A 19,719-nucleotide genomic window follows, 5' to 3' on the forward strand; every position below is an offset into this window, starting at 1 on the left:
TTCAATGAATTGACAATAGGTGGTTCATCAACCTGCTAGATTTACACTGCAGTGACTCAATTTCACAGTGGTGGCTTTGGCATCATTATTTTGGCACTTTAACCTGGATTCAAAAGCGGATCTAAATTAACTTAGTAATTAATTCTGACTGACTTAAAGTACTTTTATCTTAGTTGATTCCTTCCGGAAAGCAGGGCAGAGGTCAAAAAGCCCAAGAGATAATTTGGTTTCTCCAACTTCAGTGCCTTCTGAATTTAGAATGGAAAGATTAAATTAGAATGGATATTGAAGGTGCCTTCTGCCACTGATACCATCACCTTGAGTGCATAATTGTTTCTGAACCAGTTGTCACATAGCCCTGTACTGGATGCATGTTCTCAAGCCTGGTCTGCACTGGCCAACTTTAGGCTTCATTCCACTCATTACAATAATATATTTCCAGCAAGGGATTTGGAACTAGGCCAATTGAGGAGAAGCAAACCCTATTTTTTGGGGGGCAGCACATTTGGGGATAAAAAACAAAATTATTTGCAATACATAAGAACTAGGAGCAGGAGTAGCCAATTCAGCCCCTCGAGCTTGCTCCGCCATTCAATACACAATCATGGCCGATCACATCTCGGCCTCAACTCCACTTTCCTGGCCGTTCTCCATAACCCTTCGACCCATTTCTAATTAAAAATCTGTCTATCTCCTCCATAAATTTACCCAATGTCCCGGCATCCACCGCACTCTGGGGCAGTGAATTCCACAGATTCACAACCCTTTGAGAGAAGAAATTTCTCCTCATCCCTGTTTTAAATTTGCTACCCCTTATCCTAAACCTGTGACCTCTTGTTCTAGATTGCCCCACCAGAGGAAACATCCTCTCTACGTCTACTTTGTCAATCCCCTTAATCATCTTATATACCTCAATTAGATCTCCTCTCATTCTTCTAAACTCCAGAGAGTAAAGGCCTAAACTGTTCAATCTCTCTTCATAAGACAAGCCCTCCATCTCTGGAATCACTCAGGAAATTAATGAATGGTTTACAAACAGGTATTTTAACCAATGCAAAACAAAGTTAAAAGATTTGAACACATTCCTTATTTAGACTTCATAATCACTGCCATTTCAGATTATAATGATTATTGTTACATAGATAATTATCATTAAAGCAAATAGTAAAAGATTAGTGCAGACTTTTAAAGAAGTTTAGTGCAGACTTTTAATAAAACAAAAAATGGGAAAACAGCTATTTTAATATTTCATTACCAATTGGACTGTGCTCCACTTAAAAATGAAATGGGTCCAATTTTAAATTCCTGATGTAAGTAAACCTTTAATCAGTTTACTTTCATTCATGATTTTAATGATCAGTGTAAGTAATATAATTGTCACATTCTTACACATGTATTATTCAGATATTTAACCCTGGTATGAGGATGTCATAGACAGTTGGCCTGTGATGAATTTCAATTATTAATCTAACTTGCCCTGAGCCTTATACTGTGGAAGTCAATATTTTCCAATAGAAACTGCTGACAAGCCACAGATGTGGCTATGGAGGCACCATTTTAGCCTCATGCATGATTTTTTGTAAAAAATGTCTGACATACACTTGCATAATGCAGATAAACATACTTCAGATGTGTATATTTAATTATCAAACACCTATCACCATTCAGTAACCCAGGAGGTAAGGCTCAAAAACACTTGCACATTCTGCTATTCATCCTACCATTTTACCAACAAATACACAAAAGGTTAAATATGCACATGTTATATGAATATAATTATTGAGATCACATACTCATTTTATATTTACTATTCAGAAATGTAATTATCCTCATATGGATATCCAATTAGCCATATGTGACTAGTGCCTAGTATGTTGGACAACACTGTTGTAAGTTACATTGTAGGTCAACAATACCCTTGTTTTTCAATTATTCCTATGTCCCAAGTGGAGCATGCAGTACAAAAATTATAGGGGATGAAATTCAGCAGTGATTCTCACATTCATCCACCATAGCTTTAGTGGAATAGCTGCAGAAGTCCTGGATAAATGTGTTAATCTTTTTCGAGGTTTCTGAGCTACGTCCATCAAAGTTACACCAGAAGAGTGGAAGAGCCTGCTTGGAAATTCACCCCCATAGTTGACAGTTGCCAAAGCCCAAGCTGATATGGCTGCATAACCTATGACCCAGATCTCCCCAAAATGGTGGTTTGATGGTGGAGTAACGTTTTGTTTGCTCCTGGGCAACAGTCAAAGCTGACACAATGGGGCTAATTTTAACTTTCAGAAATAGTGTAAACAGGATGATATTGGATCGATCACCTGTTATACACTTCTCATGATTTTGGTTTCCGTTAACTTCAGTAAAAAATAATATTGGGAGAGGTGTACAACACAGCCAATCTGATATTGCCATATTTATAATATCACCAAAATTTAAATGGATACCCGTTCCAGAATTCAGTACACATCATAAGATGCTGAAGCCATCAAGTATCTTTGTGTCACTATAAGTCCAAAACCTTGGGCCAGTAAACTTGTGCCAATAAGCAGATATAAATGCACAATCTGATTATGTCATGGCATAATGACATCACAGGTTACACATCACCAAGTTCATTCAAAAATTGCTTCCAAAATTCATTAGTTGGATTAAGCATACAAAAGGTAAAGGTTTTACTTGAGAACAAATTTACCTAGATGATTGGCATTGTAGAGTCTTAGTACAGACTTTTCCTGGATGTTAGGGTTAAAAGGACTCTTGCCAATTGGATGTTGTATTTGGACTACCCACTAGCTCTTTTTCTGTTGCCACCTGTTGCCCTTAATACGTCAATGAAAAGAGTAAGGTTGCCTAAGTTCAACCTTCTCGCTGATGATCTTGAATGACACTGTACGTTCAATTGGTAGGTATGTTTCTGTGGATTATCCCGATCCGATGAGTCTTTGTTCCTCCTTCAGGCTGAACACTCTGAGCCAAATTTTCATTCCGGGGTCGGGAACCCAATGCCCAGAACAGTTCCGGGTCCTGACTCCACACCGCGTCAGTGTCAGTGACACAATGCACTTTTCAAAGTGTCAGCCACTAATTGGCCTGAAGCCAAGTTCGGTGTTCAATTAGGGGCATAGTGTGCAGGCAGGAGGTGGGAGCTTAGTACAGAGGGATAATTTAAAAGGCAAACGGCAGCCATGACTGGGTTTGTCATTGTCTTTGGAAATGGATGAGCAGGGAGAGCAGAGGGCTGACAGTGGTTTGGGCAGCTGTCCCTTCAGGCCCTGATCGAGGCCGTGGTGGACAGGAGAACTATACTCTTCCCTCCATCCGGAAGAAGAGCTCCAGTGAGACAGAACAAGCAGGCATGGCTAGAGGTGGTCACGGATGCCAGCTGCCACACATTCCTTGTAAGAGTCCAAACACACTCTCGTCACAAAATAAAGCTTCTCAACTCCAGTAAGGACAACCCTGTGCCACTGCAATAGCAACTGAGTTTAAATCTCCCTTTTTATACTACTTTTTCACACTGCAGTCATGACTACTTGGATAAATACTTTTGTACACTTTGGCTTTCCGTACACGTGACCTCTGATGTCATGATGAGTAAATAAAGGCTTTCGGGCATTTTATGCACCACATGGAATATAGGGCTGGATTTTGTGATCAGCCCGATGGCGGGTTTCGTGGCGGGGGCCGGGGGGTGGTTACCAGAATATCAGGGAAGCATCGCCCACCACGGAATCCATTGTCAGGAATCCTGGTTCCAATTCTGCCGGGAGCAGAATAGGTCGATGACGACCTTCCCACCCAGAGCCCAAATAAGGGCCTCATCCTGCTGCTGCTTGGATCTTACCAGTGGCAGGGTGGGCCTCGGCCACGCAGGGAGGACACCTTGGAAAACAAGGCGTCCTCCCTGCGGCCTTTGGGGAGGCGGGGGTCCCTACTTCATGGGCAATTTCTGGCCCACGGAGGACCCCCTCCGGGTACAAATGTAACACCCCCCCCCCCCACAACTGGACTGCACACCCACCCCCCCAAACACCCTCACTGGGGCCTTCTGGACTGGCCCCGGTGACCCCACCTCACCTACCTCAGTGGCCATCGCATCCAGTGTCCTGTGAATGGATAGCCACTCTTGGGGGAGGAATCCCCGTCCCTATTAAGTCTTTAACTTTGATCCCAAAAGACTGGAGGATTACTCTGAGGGTCTGAAAAGTCAAGGGGCAGGGTCCCCCCCACCTTTTCAGCCCGATGCTGGGACCCCCAGCTCCTGCATAAATTCCAGCCAATAGTGTCAGAAGTGAGTAGCTGGAATGTGAGATGATTTTGTTAGCTGTAAGACACAGCAAATGTGCAAAACATCAGATTTTAAAATAACTCCTGTTGGCAACTTTTGACAGGACATCTTCAGCTGGGTAAGTTTTTATGGCTTTGAAGTTTCCAGTACCTGCTCCTGTTGACATGAAGGGAGATTTGAGGGGGAATTGACAATTCTTCCAGTCTCAGTGGCATATAAGATTGCCACAGAGTTGGATAAGAAACCTGAACATCGACTCTGTTATTGATGGGGAAGGATTGTTACTAGCTACATTGTACCCTAGATCACACTGAGGAGAAGAAACGCAAAACTGGGGAGATTTTGGAGGCCTTGAAGACTCACTTTGAACCCTTTACTAATGTCATTTATGAATGCTATGTGTTTAACACCAGAGGTCAGGAAGAGAGGGAGAATATTGATCAGTATGTGACTGTACTGAGACATCTAACTGAGTCTTGGGAATTTGGATAACTGAAGGATGATCTCATCAGAGTTAGGATTGTTTTAGTAACAAGAGATCTCACTCTGAGAACACATCGGCTGAGAGAAGCTTACTCTCAAGAAAGCTATTGACATGTGCAGAAGCTCTGAGGTGGCTAATCAAAAGCTGAAGATTATTGATGGGAGAACTGATGAGGCTGTGCACTATACTGAGAGGCAGTCCAAGTCTTCCAAGCACAAGGCAATGATGAAAAGGAAGGCCAGCAGAAAGATCAAGGCCAGAGTACTGGATGCAAATGCTGTGGAGGACACTGCAAGAAGGAAAAGGAAGCAGGTCCAGCATGGGGAATGCAGTGCTCCAACTGCAAGAAGCTGAACCACTTTGCACGCAAATATTTTGTGAGAAAGAAGAAAAACAAGCCTGGAAATATGATTAATAGAAAGATGTCGGATGATGATTCTGATGAATCACTCTACACCTAGAACATGTTGGTGCCGTAAAGTCTTGAGGTAGAAAGTTGGTTGTGACTCTTGGAATGATGACTGCAGAAGGAGAGCAACAAGCTGATGTGAAGTGTCAGATAGACACTGGTGCAACATCATAAACTTCGCAGATTTTGTGAAATTGTACAAGATGGTGACCCAAATATGGAGCAATCGAGGGTAAAGTTGAGGCTCTCTGATGGAACAATGCTCACCCCAGGAGAACAAACCAAGCTGAGAGTCCAATGGAACAGGAAGAAAGAAGAACTTCACTTCCAGATAGTGGACACTAAGCAAACACCCCTCATCTCAGCTGTAACAAGTCAAAAGCTTGGACTGGTAAGTCTCCATGTACCAGAAGAGATTTGCAGTGTTTCACATAACACCGAGCCATTGACGACTGAACAAATCCTGACAGATTACAACGATGTTTTCACAGGTCTTGAGAACCTTTCTGGTGAATATCATCTTGAAGTAGATGAGAACGTGAGGTCAACTCAACATCTTCTGAGGAGAGTTCCAGCTGCCCTCAAGTCGAGCCTGAAAGACAAGATAGAGGAGCTTGAAAAGATGGGAGTAATCAAGAAGGTGACAACTCTTACAGACTGGATTAGCAACATGGTAGCAGTGAAAAAATCTGAAAAGTTGAGAGTGTGTTTAGATCCAAAGGACTTCAATAAAGCTTTGAAGAGATCTCACTACCCTATATCAACCATTAAAGAGATTCTACCTCAACTTGCCAAGGCAAAGGTCTTTCCTATCTTAGATGCTCAGGATGGATACTGGCAATTGAAGCTGGATGAAAGCAGCATCTTTCTGACTAATTTCTGGACAGCGTTTGGGAGGTACAGATTGTTGTGTGTGCTGTTTGGCATTTCTACTGCTCTGGAAGAATACTAACACATAGCATGAGATAGTCAATGGTTTACCAGGAGTGGAAGCAATTGCGGATTCCAGTCTATGGATATGGAAATATGATGGAAGATGCCATCGTAGACCATTATTTGAATCTAGTGAGACTGTTTGAGAGAGCTCGCCAGAGGAACCTGAAGCTGAACAGATATGAAATGACTGCCCAAGGAGGCATCTTGTACAAAGAGACTAGGGTCATTATCCCTAAAGAGCTGAGAAAAGAGATGCTGAAGCACATCCACGCAAGCCATCAAGGAATCGGGTCTAGTCTGAGGAAGGCAAACATGAGCCATGAGATTAAGGACCACATCAGTCAGTGCAATGTTTGCAATGAATATCAGGCTGAGCAAGCTAAAGAGCCTCTCATGACTCATAATATCCCATACAGACCATGGATGAAACTTGGAGTAGACCTCTCGACTCTCACTGGAACTGATTATCTCACCACAGTCGACTACCATTTGGACTACTGGGAATTAGAACAACTGATGTCAACAATTACCAGTGAGATTGTAGAACACCTGAAAGCACACTTCAGTCTTCATGGCATTCCCGACATTGGGATGCGTGACAATGGCCCTCAGTTCATGAGCGAAGAATTCAGATGCTTCATGATGTGTGGTTTAGCACTACACATCATCTCCACACTACCCCCAGTCAAATGGAAAGGCTGAGGCAACGATGAAAATTGCCAAAAGGATAATAAAGAAATCTACTAGATCCGGCACAGCTGTGTACAAAGTGGAGGAGCAGCCTACTGAAGGCATGGGAAGTAGTCCAGTGACTAATGTCATGCCGCACCCAGACAACTCTTCCAACAGCTAAGAAACCACTGAAGCCAGAGGTAGTAACAAATGTGAGGGACAAGATCATAATGAAACGACAGAAAGTCAAAAGTCACTTTGATAAAACTGCCAAATCGTTGCCAGAGCTGAGAGTTGGACAGCCAGTCAGAGTGCAAACATTCAACGCACTCAAGAAAAATAAGCCCACTTGGCAACTTGGGACTTGCATGAAGAAGTTGTCACTTCGATCATACTAAGTGAAGGTGAAGGATTACATCTATCATCGCAACCGCAGATATCTACTTTCAACCGGAGAAGATGCTCCTTCACAGCAAATGGCTGAACTGAACAAGGAACTGAATGACCATCAGTCCTAGAGGTTAACTGCACTCCAACCAGCACAACAGATGAGCAGCAACATTTACCACAGCAACAACATACTCCAGAAAAGGAACACCAGCAACATCACCCAAGGAACCAGCAGACGCCAGACTAACAGCCAATAACAACTTGCACATGCACCATAAAGGGATCTGAATGCTTTAAAGATCATGTGTGAAACGTTTGTGTCGGGACAGACAGATTTGAAAAGAAAAGAAAGAACAGACATTTCTTTTTATGAAAAGGGGGAGGTTTGGATAAATATTTTTGTACACTTTGGCTTGCCTTACACATGTGACCTCTGATGTCATGATATGTAAATAATGCCATTTTACATACATAATACAAATGGCTCCTCACTGTGTTCCCAACAGCTATGCCCAAAAGTGTCCCAGACCTTCTGCTCTCCGTGCTTGCCATTTGAAAATTGCTAACTGTTGCTCCCAATACTCCCAACAAGCTCCACAATGATCTCAACAAGCAATTAATTGGAGGCATGCAGGTTGCTGGCTCCTGCCTTCCACCGTCCCTTTGAAAATCGTGTCACTGAGAAACCGCACCTGGACTTGCCCTCTGTCTCTGATGATACTCCCTCTGGTGTTCCAATTAACAGTTAAAACATTCTCCATGTTGGGGAAAGAAGACCAATGATTGGAATTTGAATTGAAAACTTCTGAAAAAATGTAGGAAGGGAAGAGGAAGAGTCCATCATTCTTTGTCCTTAAAGCTGCCAAATGCACCACATATACATATATACATATACATATCCAAAAATATACATAACCAAACTAACCAGTGTATTTAACAATCTAATATGAAAGAAACATTGATTTGTCTTATGAATGCAATGAGAATAAGAATTTCCAGACAATAATATGGCTGCAAAACAAACCTTTAACATTTGTAAAACAGCTATAAAACACTGCAACTGTGTTTAGACTTTGCTTGCCCTATCTGACAAATGTCTTGGACAGTGTAGCAAACAATGACCCAGTTGTGATAGAACTTTGTCAAAAGTCTCAGGTGTTTCCAGGTTCACTATCCCGTCTGTGCTGAGTCAGCTGATTCCAGTGTGGTATCTGATATTGCTGCAGATTGTCTAAGGTTATCAAGGTTGGGTGGAAAGGTTTCGGACTACTGTTCACTGAAAAGTATTAGACGAATATTGAACTAGACTGTGATGACTTCATGGCCACAATGTCTGTCAATATTCAGACATCAAGAAAACAGTCACATGTATGAAGTATTGTTTGAGTAAGATACCAGAGGGCACCTGCTGCATGAATCAGCACAAACAAAAGATGAGAGGACAATATTGGAGAAACAAATCTCCTGTATCCCAAAAAGATAATGGTTACTGGCTTTGTGTGATTGCTAACAATTTCAAATATTCTTGGCACAATGTAAGCTTTGAAAATATGTTTGAATAATGGCTAAATGGATCAGATTTCTGTGATAAGTGCACTTGTATATGATTCATATTTTTCATTTTTTATAGTCGTCGCTTCATAGTTTCCATTAGATGACTTTCAGCATTATAATGTTAAAGCAGATTTCTACACTCCTTGCTTTTAGCTGCATAGTTCACTGTAATGAGAGACTTTACACTGTGTGATTGCCAATGTGATCAACATATAAAGGAATTGATGAAGCAACGGAATGTTTGTAAAAGAGAAGGCTGAGGCATATAGTGACAAGGTGGATATGTGGACTTGAGATCAAAGAGACAGACTTGTAGGCCTTAATAATAGTTTCCTGTTTCTGAAAAACCATGGATGAGTTAGAGCTCGAGAAGGCCATAGACCGCCTAGCAAACAGAAGGGCAACCGGCAAGGATGTAATCACAGCCGAACTGCTCAAGAATGGAAAGTCTGATCACTTGCCACACCTATATGACCTCCTCCTTCTCTGATGAAAAATAGGCTCCGTTCCACATGAGATGCGTGGCGCCAAAATCATCACAACTATACAAAAACAATGGCGACCGAGGATTTCACTTCTCACCATCTCAGGGAAGGCCTTTGTTAGGGTTATACTTAAAAGACTCCATTTACTTGCAGATCAAATGTACCCAAAAGCACAGTGCTGTTTCCATGCCAGCAGATCTACTGTGGACAGGATCTTCTCTATACGCCAGCTACAAGAAAAGTGAAGGGCTCACGAAGGCATTCAACATCGTCAGCAGAACAGGGCTGTACAAGATTTTGGGGAAAATTGGCTGTTCACCAAAACTCCTCAGTCTCATGCGCTCCTTCCTTGACAACATGCTCTGCATTGTACAGTTTTATGGCTCCACTTCTGACAGCTTCAGAGTGAAAAATGGATTGAAACAGGGTTGTGTCCTAGCCCTCACTCCATTTGGTATCTTCTTCTCCATGCTCCTGACCTTCGTCTTCCCTGCAGATATGGAAGGACTGTACTTGCACACGAGATCAGATGGCAATCTCTGCAATCTATCAAGGCTGAAAGCGAAGACAAAAACACATTGCATCCTGATCAGAGAACTCCTCTACACTGATGATGCTGCACTAGTCACCCAGACAGAAACTCAGCTACAAAGAGTAGCTAATGGACTGTCTCTCCCATGCCTGTAACTTGTTCTCCCTGATTATAAGCATCAAGAAAACTGTGGTCATGGGACAAGGTGTTGCATCTCTGCCCCGATCACACTAAATAACACCCTATTGTTATGATCAGGTGAGAAAGGTGGCTGGGGGTCCCTTTTAGCCTTCGCCTGGTCTTACCGTAACAGGGTTTTACTTTAAACACACTGTGTTTTTAACTCTCCCTTGATGAATCCTTGTTCACCACTTTCTAATTATAGGGCAAAGAAACCAGCACAGACAGGTTTTCTTAGGTTTAAAGAAGAAAAGTTGAAATTTATTAAACTTGAACAAACTCTAATTCGGTTGATGCCTAGGGATATACAACGCACCCATGCTAGCATGCATATGCGATACACACATGCAAATAGAGACAGAAAAGAGCAGAAGGAAAAAATAAAGTGGAAAAGTTTGAGGCAATATCTGAAGAGTTTTTGTTAAGGTTCTTCGCGCTCACTGTAGAGTCCTTGATTGTAGGTAGATCTTGCTTTTCGTTGGGGCCCAATATTCTTCTTAAACCTTGTTACTGTAGGAGACTTTTCGCTCTTGGGGTTCATGTGTCTTCAATGGATTCAGAGGCTTGTGAGAAAGAGATGGGAGCACTCAGGAGAGATCTTCTCAGTCCAGGAGCTAACAGTCTTTCCTCAGTTCAAACTCTCTGTGGCCAGTTCAAAAGAAAACCCTGGAATGGCCAGTTAGTCATGTGACCAACTGGTCGAAGCAGTCCTGGCCCCTGGGGATTGCATCACCCCAGCAGGCCCTGGAATGCGCTTCCCACCCCCTCACTGTTGGGTGAAGAACATCCATTGTGGGTTGAATGTGTCAGGGAATGATCCTTTGTCCTTCCAAATACTGTCTGTTAATATGCAAATGTCTTTTCCAGACACGGCTGGTCTGTTTAACAAGTCATTTCCTTGCTCCAGCAACAGTTAAAAATCAATAGAAACATAGAAGCATATAAAATAGGAGCAGGAGTAGGCCATTCGGCCATTCGGGCCTGCTCCGCCATTCAAAAACGATCATGGCTGATCGTCTAATTCAGTAGCCTTTTCCCACTTTCTCCCCATATCCCTTGATCCCTTTGGCATTAAGAAATATATCTATCTCCTGCTTGAATATATTTAATGGCTTGGCCTCCACTGCCTTGTGTGGTAGAGAATTCCGCAGGTTCACCACCCTCTGAGTGAAGACATTTCTCCTCATCTCAGTTCTAAATGGCATATCCCATATCCTGAGAATGTGACCCCTGTTTCTGGACTCCCCAGCCATCGGGAATATCCACCCTGCATCTAGCCTGTCTAGACCTGTTATAATTTAATAGGTTTCTATGAGATCCCCTCTCATTCTTCTAAACTCCAATGAATATAGGCCTCGTCGACTCAATCTCTCCTCATACATCAATCCTGCCATCCCAGGAATCAGCCTAGTAAATCTTCTTTGCACTCCCTCCATGGCAAGAACATCCTTCCTCAGATAAGGAGACCAAAACTGCATACAATACTCTAGATGTGGTCTCAACAAGGCCCTGTATAACTGCAGCAAGACATCCTTGCTCCTGTACTCAAATCTTCTTGCAATGAAGGCCAACATACCATTCGCCTTCCTAATTGCTTGCTACACCTGAATACTTGCTTTCAGTGACTGGTGTACAAGGACACCCAGGTCTCGTTGCACCTCCCCCTTTCCCAATCTATCACCATTCAGATAATCTGCCTTTCTGTTTTTACAACCAAAGTGGATAAACTCATTTATCCCCATTATACTGCATCTGCCATGCATTTGCCCACTCATCCAAATTGTCCAAATCATATTGGAGCCTCTTTGCATCTTCCTCACAGCTCACATTTCCCCAGCTTTGTGTCGTCTGCAAACTTGGAAATGTTACATTTAGTTCCCTCATCCAAGTCATTATTATATATTGTGAATAGCTGGAGCCCTATCACTGATCCCTGCAGTACCCCACTAGTCACTGCCTGCCACCTGGAAAAAGACCGGTTTTTTCCTACTCGCTGTTTCCTGTCTGTCAACCAATTCTCAATCCATGTCAGTATATTACCCCCAATCCCATGTGCTTTAATTTTGCACACTAACTTCTTATATGGGACCTTATCAAAAGCCTTCTGAAAATCCAAATACACCACATCGACTGGTTTTCCCTTATCTATTCTACTAGTTACATCAATGTTCAATACAAAATTAATGCGCCTCCTTCTTGGGCTAGCATGACACTATGGAAGTGGTTAGCAAATTCTGCTTCCTCTGGCCTATGGTGACAAACAGTCTGTCCTTTAATGCAGAGCTCAATACATGCATAGGGAAAGCAGCTACCACCTTTGGCCAACTCATGAAACACATAAGGAATAACACCAAGCTGTCCCTTAGGACCAAGCTAATGGTTTATAAGTCTGTTCTCAGAACCTTACTGTATGGCTGTGAAACATGGGTGACTTGCAGTTACCAGGTAAAGAAGCTGAACAATTTCCATCTTTGCTGTCTGCGGCGCATTACGGGTATATTCCGACAGGACAAAATCACAAATGCGGCAGTCTTTGTAAAGGCAGAGCTATCAAGTGTGTTAGCAATAATCAAACAGAAGCGGCTTTGGTAGATTGGGCACGTACACAGGATGGAAGATGATCATATACCCAAGGACATCCTGTATGGTGAGGTAGCCGGAGCCAGACGACCAGTGGGGTGTCCAAAGCTCTGCTTCAAGATGCCTGCAAGCGTGACATGAAGGCTCCAAATGTCGACTATCGCACCTGGGAGTCACTAGCTGACGAAAGAGGGAAATATCGACACCACTTGTGGGCTGGCATGAACCACCACCATGACCAATGGCTACAGCAGCTTGGCAACAGGCGCCAATGCCATAAGCAACAACCCAAAACATCACTTGGCAGCTTCATATGCGGCACTTGTGGCAAAACCTGCCTCTCAAGGATTGGGCTCCACAGCCATCAGCAAAGATGCACCATACGACGACAGTCCATCTAAATGTATTGTTTGCTGTCTGTCCATCATCTTTCGTAGATGGAAGGATGCCAACAAAGGATATATGGACTTGAGATCAAAGAGACAGACTTGTAGGGCCTAATAATAGTTTTCTGTTTCTGAAACTTACGTTCCTATATTCAAAGCCGTTACTACAAATGGATATCAGTCCAGAAGTAACATTAACATATTATTAAGAAATTACAGGTTGAACAGCCTAGTGGAATCACAATTGAACTGCAATTTGGCAAAGATATTCAGATATTAGGCCATACCAGTTTTCTCATACAAAGATTTTTTACTTGTGCAACATTAGGAAATATCTAGTGAAAATGAGATGCAAGTAGTACATTAAAGCAACATTTTCACTTATTTATGACATTAAATCTGAATGATGCAGTTTGACTTATCATGCAAATAAGAAAAAGCATGAATTAGCAAAGTTAAGCCTATCTGTTTAGGCAACAATTGTGTTGCAAATGGCCTTGCATTTTTGGACACTGACCACTAATGTAATCAATGAACAAACCATATCTATAGTGTTTCCCCTTTTGCATTGTGCACTTTCAGAATATCTATTGGACTCAAATAGTTTTGTTTTGTATGTTTAAAATGAAATACAATCAAAAAGGTCTAATTCAGCTGAGTGTGAAATCCCCAATATCAAGATATTTGAAATGGATGATGTGCAATTGCTATAGAAAGAAACTTGCATTGATACAATACCTTATTTCAAAGCACTTCACACTATCAATTACTTAAAAGCAGAGATATCCAAATTATAGTCTAGGAGTCGTTTAGTCTTATTGCACTTTTATTTCTTCCTGATTGAATTTTGGGGACTGGATGTTTGTTCATTGTTGAGTAATAGTGGGGACACCAAGATTTTTATTTTACATTTGTTCTTAGTATATGGGTAATACTGGCAAAGCTGCATTTTTCTGCCCATTCCTACATGGGGCCCTGACGTTGACCCAACAATAATGAAGGAATGGCAGTATATGTCCAAGTCACAATGATGTGTGATGTTCCAATAACATTGCTGATCCTGTCTTTCCAGATGATAAAGGTAATGGGGATGGGAGATACTGTTAAACTAAGTTTGGTGAATTTCTGCAGTGCATCCTGCAGATACTACATACTGCAACTACAGCAGAGAATGTGCATATTGAATCCTAGGGTAGGGTTGATGATCAAGCAAATTGCTATATTTTAAATCCATCACACTACTGACTTTAGGCTGGTAGAAACTTTGGGAGGTCCAGAGATGAGCTACTTATCACTTCTGCCCTGGTCTTGTAGCCATGTTGTTGATATCATTGGTCAATGGTGACCCTCGTAATGTTGATGGTGGGGGACTCAGTGATGGTTGTGTCCTTGAAGGTTGGGAAAGATGGTCGAGCCTTTCCTTGTTGGAGAAAATCATTAGCTGATCTGTTGTGAATGTTGCCTGCCTATTTTAATTTCAAACCTGAATGTTGTTCAGGTGTTGCTGTTACTGGCATTAATGCTTCATTATCAGACTATTTGTGAATGAAGGTGAACATTGTAGAATTACCTGAGATCAACCCCATTTCTGATGTTATGATGAACGAAAAGACACTGATGAAGCAGCTGTAGATGGTTAGAGGCCAACATTAATTGTCCATCCTTAATTGTCCTTGAGAAGGTGGTGGTGAGCTGTTTTCTTGAACCGCTGTAATCTGTGTGGTAAAAGTATGCCCACAGAGCAGTTTGGTAGGGAGTTCCAGAATTTTGACCCAGTGACAATGAAAGAACAGTGATATATTTCAAAGTCAGGATGGTTTGTGATTTAGAGGTGGTGGCATTCCCATGCGCCTGCTGCCCTTGTTCTTCTAGGTGGTACAGGCCGCAGGTCTGAGGTGTTGTCGAGGAAGCCTTTCTGAGGTGCCACAGTGCATCTCATGGATAGTACACACTGCAATCACAGTATGCTGACAGTGGAAGGAGTGAACGTTTAGGATTGGGTGCCAAACAAGCAGATGGCGTCTAGCCTCTTGAGTGTTGTTGGAGCGACATTCATTTAGGCAATTGGAGACTATTCCATCAGTCTTCTAACTTGCACCTTATAGATAATGGAAAGGCTTTGGGAAGGCAGGAGGTGCGTCACTTACCACAGAATACCCAACCTCTGACCTGTTCTTGTAGCCACAGTATTAATGTGGCTGGGCCAATTAAATCTTTGGCAATGGTGATGTTGATGGTGGGGGATTCGGCAATGATAATGCCATTTCCCTGAGGAATTCTTCTAACGATATCCTACATCTTCAAATATTAGGCTCCAACAACCACAACCATCGGTTTTTATTAACAACTTCAGATTTATGCAAATTATTGAGAATGTGAATTTAAACTTTACATGTTTCCATTGGATCCATGGTACACACTAAAGCAGATATAAAGACAAAAATATTCAGCTTTAAACTGACTGTTGTCATGAAGGCAAACATGGCCACATTTCTGTGCATATTGACAGCAATGAGGTAAATACCCTGTTCATCTGTTATCTTTGGTGATTATTGGTTATAGTAGAGATATTTGACTAAAACAGAAGAACATCCTGCTGTCCTTCAGTAGTGCTTTTTAATGTCTACCTGAACCACCGAATAGGCAGATAGTGCCTCAGGTTAATGTTCTATCTGAAGGACAGGATTCTCAACACATCAGTGTTCCCTTAGTACATTACGCAAGTGTCAGCTTAATTACAATGTGTGACTTCTTCCATTCCAGAAGGGATCGGGCTACCAGTTGAGTGATGCACACCTATTTTTTTAAAAGTAGGTTGTTGCAATAAATATTGTAAATATTTGCCTAAAGAAAAATTATGTATAGAATGTGCTAATGTTTAATTAATAAAATATCCTTGCCAAAAAATTAGTTCAGTCCTATGGTATATGAGCAGTATTAGATATTTTATTTTTTTAAATTAGCATTGGCACTAGTATTGTGATAAGTGCCTTCTTTGGGTCAGAGCACAAATGTTGAATTTTATATTCCTTTCTGTCATGTCATTGTATGCCATGAACATTATGTGGCTGCTGGCTAATGTGGTAGAACCATTATTCTAAAGTGACATGTTACTTTAAGAGTGAATGGATCATCTCGTCAATTCTTTGTTGCCAGAAAGGTTTTGAATAGACAAGTAAAATAAAGAGTAAAGTAATTATAAAATTGCAACAGGCAATGGTTGGCTGTAGTTAAGATACTGTATGCAGTTATGCATGCCCCATTATAAAAAGGATATTAAAAGCCATGCAGTGCGTACAGCGAGGATGCAGCAGGATGATCCTTAGGTAAAAGGAGAGAACTTCTGAAAATAATTGTACTCAGACAGAATAATTAAGAGGAGAATTTTTAAATTATGAACAGTACAATAGAGAAAATGTTTTTTATCCTCTGGTTTGGGAGTTAGTGACAAGAGGTCATCAATTTAAAATTATTACTTAGAGGATGATAAGAGAGAAGTTAGGAAAAATAATTTTTTGCTGAAGGCTTTGGAGCATGGATTGCTTTGCCACAGGGAATAGTTGGGACAAAGACTACTGCACCTTTTAAGGGAAGAGTGGATAACCAGAGAAAGATAGGAAGGTAAGGAGAAAGAGGGAAAGTGGAATTTGGATTGCTGTGGCAAAGTGAGGGCATAGACATAACAGCCAAATGGCCTCCTTCTGTGCCATAAATGTCTATAGTAAATAAAAAACAAAATAAAGCAATAAATATGATAGAGCACATTATTGCACCAATCAAGCCATGGCTTCATGTGTTTCTTCATGGCATGGCTGTGACCAGAAACCACAGCATCAGTGCCTAAATTCTATGTTGGCTATGATAGTCTGTACACACTCTGCTTCTTTACATATTCTTGTCACATTGCCCTCTGCTTTGAACGCAATTGAATTTACTGCTTTTTTTTTACCTCCTTTCTTATTTTATTACAGTTACGCAATGGCACACAAAGGCCAGCAGTGGAGACTTACATGTATTAAGGATTTTTAATGCCCCTATGTCTGTTTTAGCACTGGCCTTCACTTTATACCAGAACAACTACTACTGTGGGTAAAATGCATACATAAACTTATTATCTGAAGGAGATTTAGAAGTAAAGGAATCCTGATTATAGATTTTTAAAAATTAAAATAGTGGCTAAATTATTAAAAGATCATTCAACTACAAATGGCCTGATTAACTTTTAAATTAGGTATTATCTCACTATATAACACAATAATAGGCAATAAATTAAATTAATTCAGTAATTAAATGGAACAAATAGAGTCAAATAATGCTTTAACCTACATTTTGGCTAAATTACAGTTATAAATCTCTAATTTTGTTTTTAAATTTCTCAAGTTTTTAGACATTGTTAGCTTTACATGTCTTGCAGTTCCTTCCCAGAATACTAGTGTTTTAATTTAGGATGAAAGCCAACCAGTTTGCACGATGGGAATACTGAGGTTTAATTACATCCTTGTCCATTGGCAACCACTTACTATCTTTAATTGTATATGTACCACTCAGTGTTCCTATATATCATTAAAGATGATTTGAATTGCCATTAGTATTATTTGTTTTAGATGGTGGTGTTCTTCCACTTCTGGGAGTGAATGTGTAAATGATATAGTTGGTAAGATAATATTGATAAGAGTGTGGTCAGACCTCAAAGTGTCATATTATGTTACTGATACTTTCGTAATCCCAGATCCTTTTGTGGTAGCAGAATATATGAAACCAAAGGTTATATTCTCTAAATAAACGTGCTATCGGCTTCCCTTCAGATTCTACATTGGTGATACTCCTGCGTTTAAGCATATTTGTGGATTGTCCTACATTCTAATTGGCTTCTAATCCTTCTTTCACCTTCAAATGAGGATACAATGGCCTATGTGATGGTGTGTTACAGGCCATAGATTTTTTTTTAACTGCCTTCTTCCCTACTTTTCTCCTAACTGCATTCCTGTTAGAGTAAGGCTCCATACCTTGCATTGCATTATTACCAGGCTAACGTCGATTTATCAGGAGTTATTCTTTTCAACATTTTGAAGATGTGAATAAATAACAATATCCTACTTAGATGTGCACTGTAGGAGAGAATTGAGGAAAGATTAGTCAATTGGTATCTTCAGCCTCTGCTTTTCTGCCTCAGTTGGCCAACCTAAGCTCAATGACTTCCTATGGGATGTGTGCACATGCATCATTGCTTCATTTATTTATACACACATTAAGTTTCTTCTGACTCAGTTTTCAACTGCTGCAACAAGAGTGTTTTTCCCAGATTTTTTAAATCAATTTTAATGCCTACACTTTTCCTAATGGCATTCCTGTTAGGATAAGGTTCCATGGTGTTGATAGCACCCCAGTGGGCATTCTTTAGGTTTGAATGTGAGAAGGCTATTCACCTATACAGGCTAACGTATCTAAACTTGATCCTGCTCCGCACAAAAACTAATCATATGGACCTTCCAGAAGACGGGGTAACTGGATAACAATCAGAGGCAGCAATCTTGGTTGATCTTTCTCTTCCTAGCCTGGATGCTGGTGCTAACTGTTGTATCTCTGCTGACACTCCAGCTGAAGTTAGCTGACTAAATATAAATTGGAAATCAATCATGAAACTTGAAAGGATGAGGTACATGCTGACATTTCTGACAGAACAATTGAGGGACAATGTTGCTTTGTCCAAAAGACTTCTAGGAACTATCCAGAAAGATGCTCCAGAATTCAAAGCAATGTTTGCACTACTCACGTTCATATACGTGAAGTACAATGAAAAATTACTTTTTACTATATTGGCCTAGTAATATGAGGAAACAAACAGGCCGCAGGGATTGATCCCTGAGTCTGAGCAGATATACACATGGCCTCAGGCCTCATTATCATCAAACTGGTGAGCTTGGGACACCCAAAGGATGTCCCTGGGCAGCTTTCCTGAGATGATTGGGCCATAGTGTCGCCAGCAGCGATCCTCAGGTAAGTCATTAAAGGGAGAGGGCATCTGAGGGATTGGAGAGGGCATCTGCGGGAATTGGGAGAGGACATCTGTGAGGATTGGTCGAGCGGCATCTGTGCAAGAATTGGGAGAGGAACATCTGTGAGGATCAGGAGTGGAGCAGGGATTGGGAAAGGAGCATCTTTGGCTGGATTGACAACAAAAACCAGCAGACAACCTGGAGAGCCAGCGAGAGACCCGTGTTGCTTCCTTTGGGGAAGGCTGTTGAATGATAAGCCAATCAAGCACTTGAGAGGCCACCAGCAGGCCTTTCCTGGGGGCAGGAAGTCCCTCTTGCTGAGAGCTGCCAGCCAATCAGAGTCCGGCAGCTCTTTTGCTCAGCACGCCACTGGGGAGGTGGGGCTGCTGCCGGAATGGCACCCATCAGAGGTCCAGGATTGTGAAGTGATTCAGAGCAGAGCTAAGTTATGGTGGGGGTGGGGGAGAGGGTTTCGTGGGGTAGGGGTCACAGGGGAGGGGTACTACTGCCCTTCCCGATGGCAGATTCCTTGATCAGGCCTTTGAACAAGGGATCTCCTCTGGGAGACCATAACTTTGCATGTTGTGCTCCCACATAGCAACAGGCCTGCCTGCCACTAGGTTAATACCAGTGGTGGCAGTAAAGTGCCCTTAATTGGGCATTAATTGCCGCTTAAGGGCCTCAATTGGCGGCAGGGCGGGAAGGGCATCATTGGGCTTAATTGGGTGGAGGCAGGAAGGTGACACGGTCCCCACCTTCCACCATTCCGCCCGATTAAATGCTCTTCCCGCCTTCGCTACGGGGAGAGTGTAAGTTACTGTCCA

The 19,719-nt window shown here is 41.8% G+C and overlaps 1 protein-coding gene across 3 annotated transcripts in view; it reads left to right on the plus strand.

Annotated features, from left to right (window-relative positions):
* The window catches only part of ppp1r1c (protein phosphatase 1, regulatory (inhibitor) subunit 1C), a 148,994-nt gene that overhangs the window by 70,830 nt on the left and 58,445 nt on the right, over positions 1-19,719 (plus strand). The window lies entirely within an intron of this gene.

This window comes from Heterodontus francisci, chromosome 7 (genome assembly GCF_036365525.1).
Source record: "Heterodontus francisci isolate sHetFra1 chromosome 7, sHetFra1.hap1, whole genome shotgun sequence".
NCBI lineage: Eukaryota > Metazoa > Chordata > Chondrichthyes > Heterodontiformes > Heterodontidae > Heterodontus > Heterodontus francisci.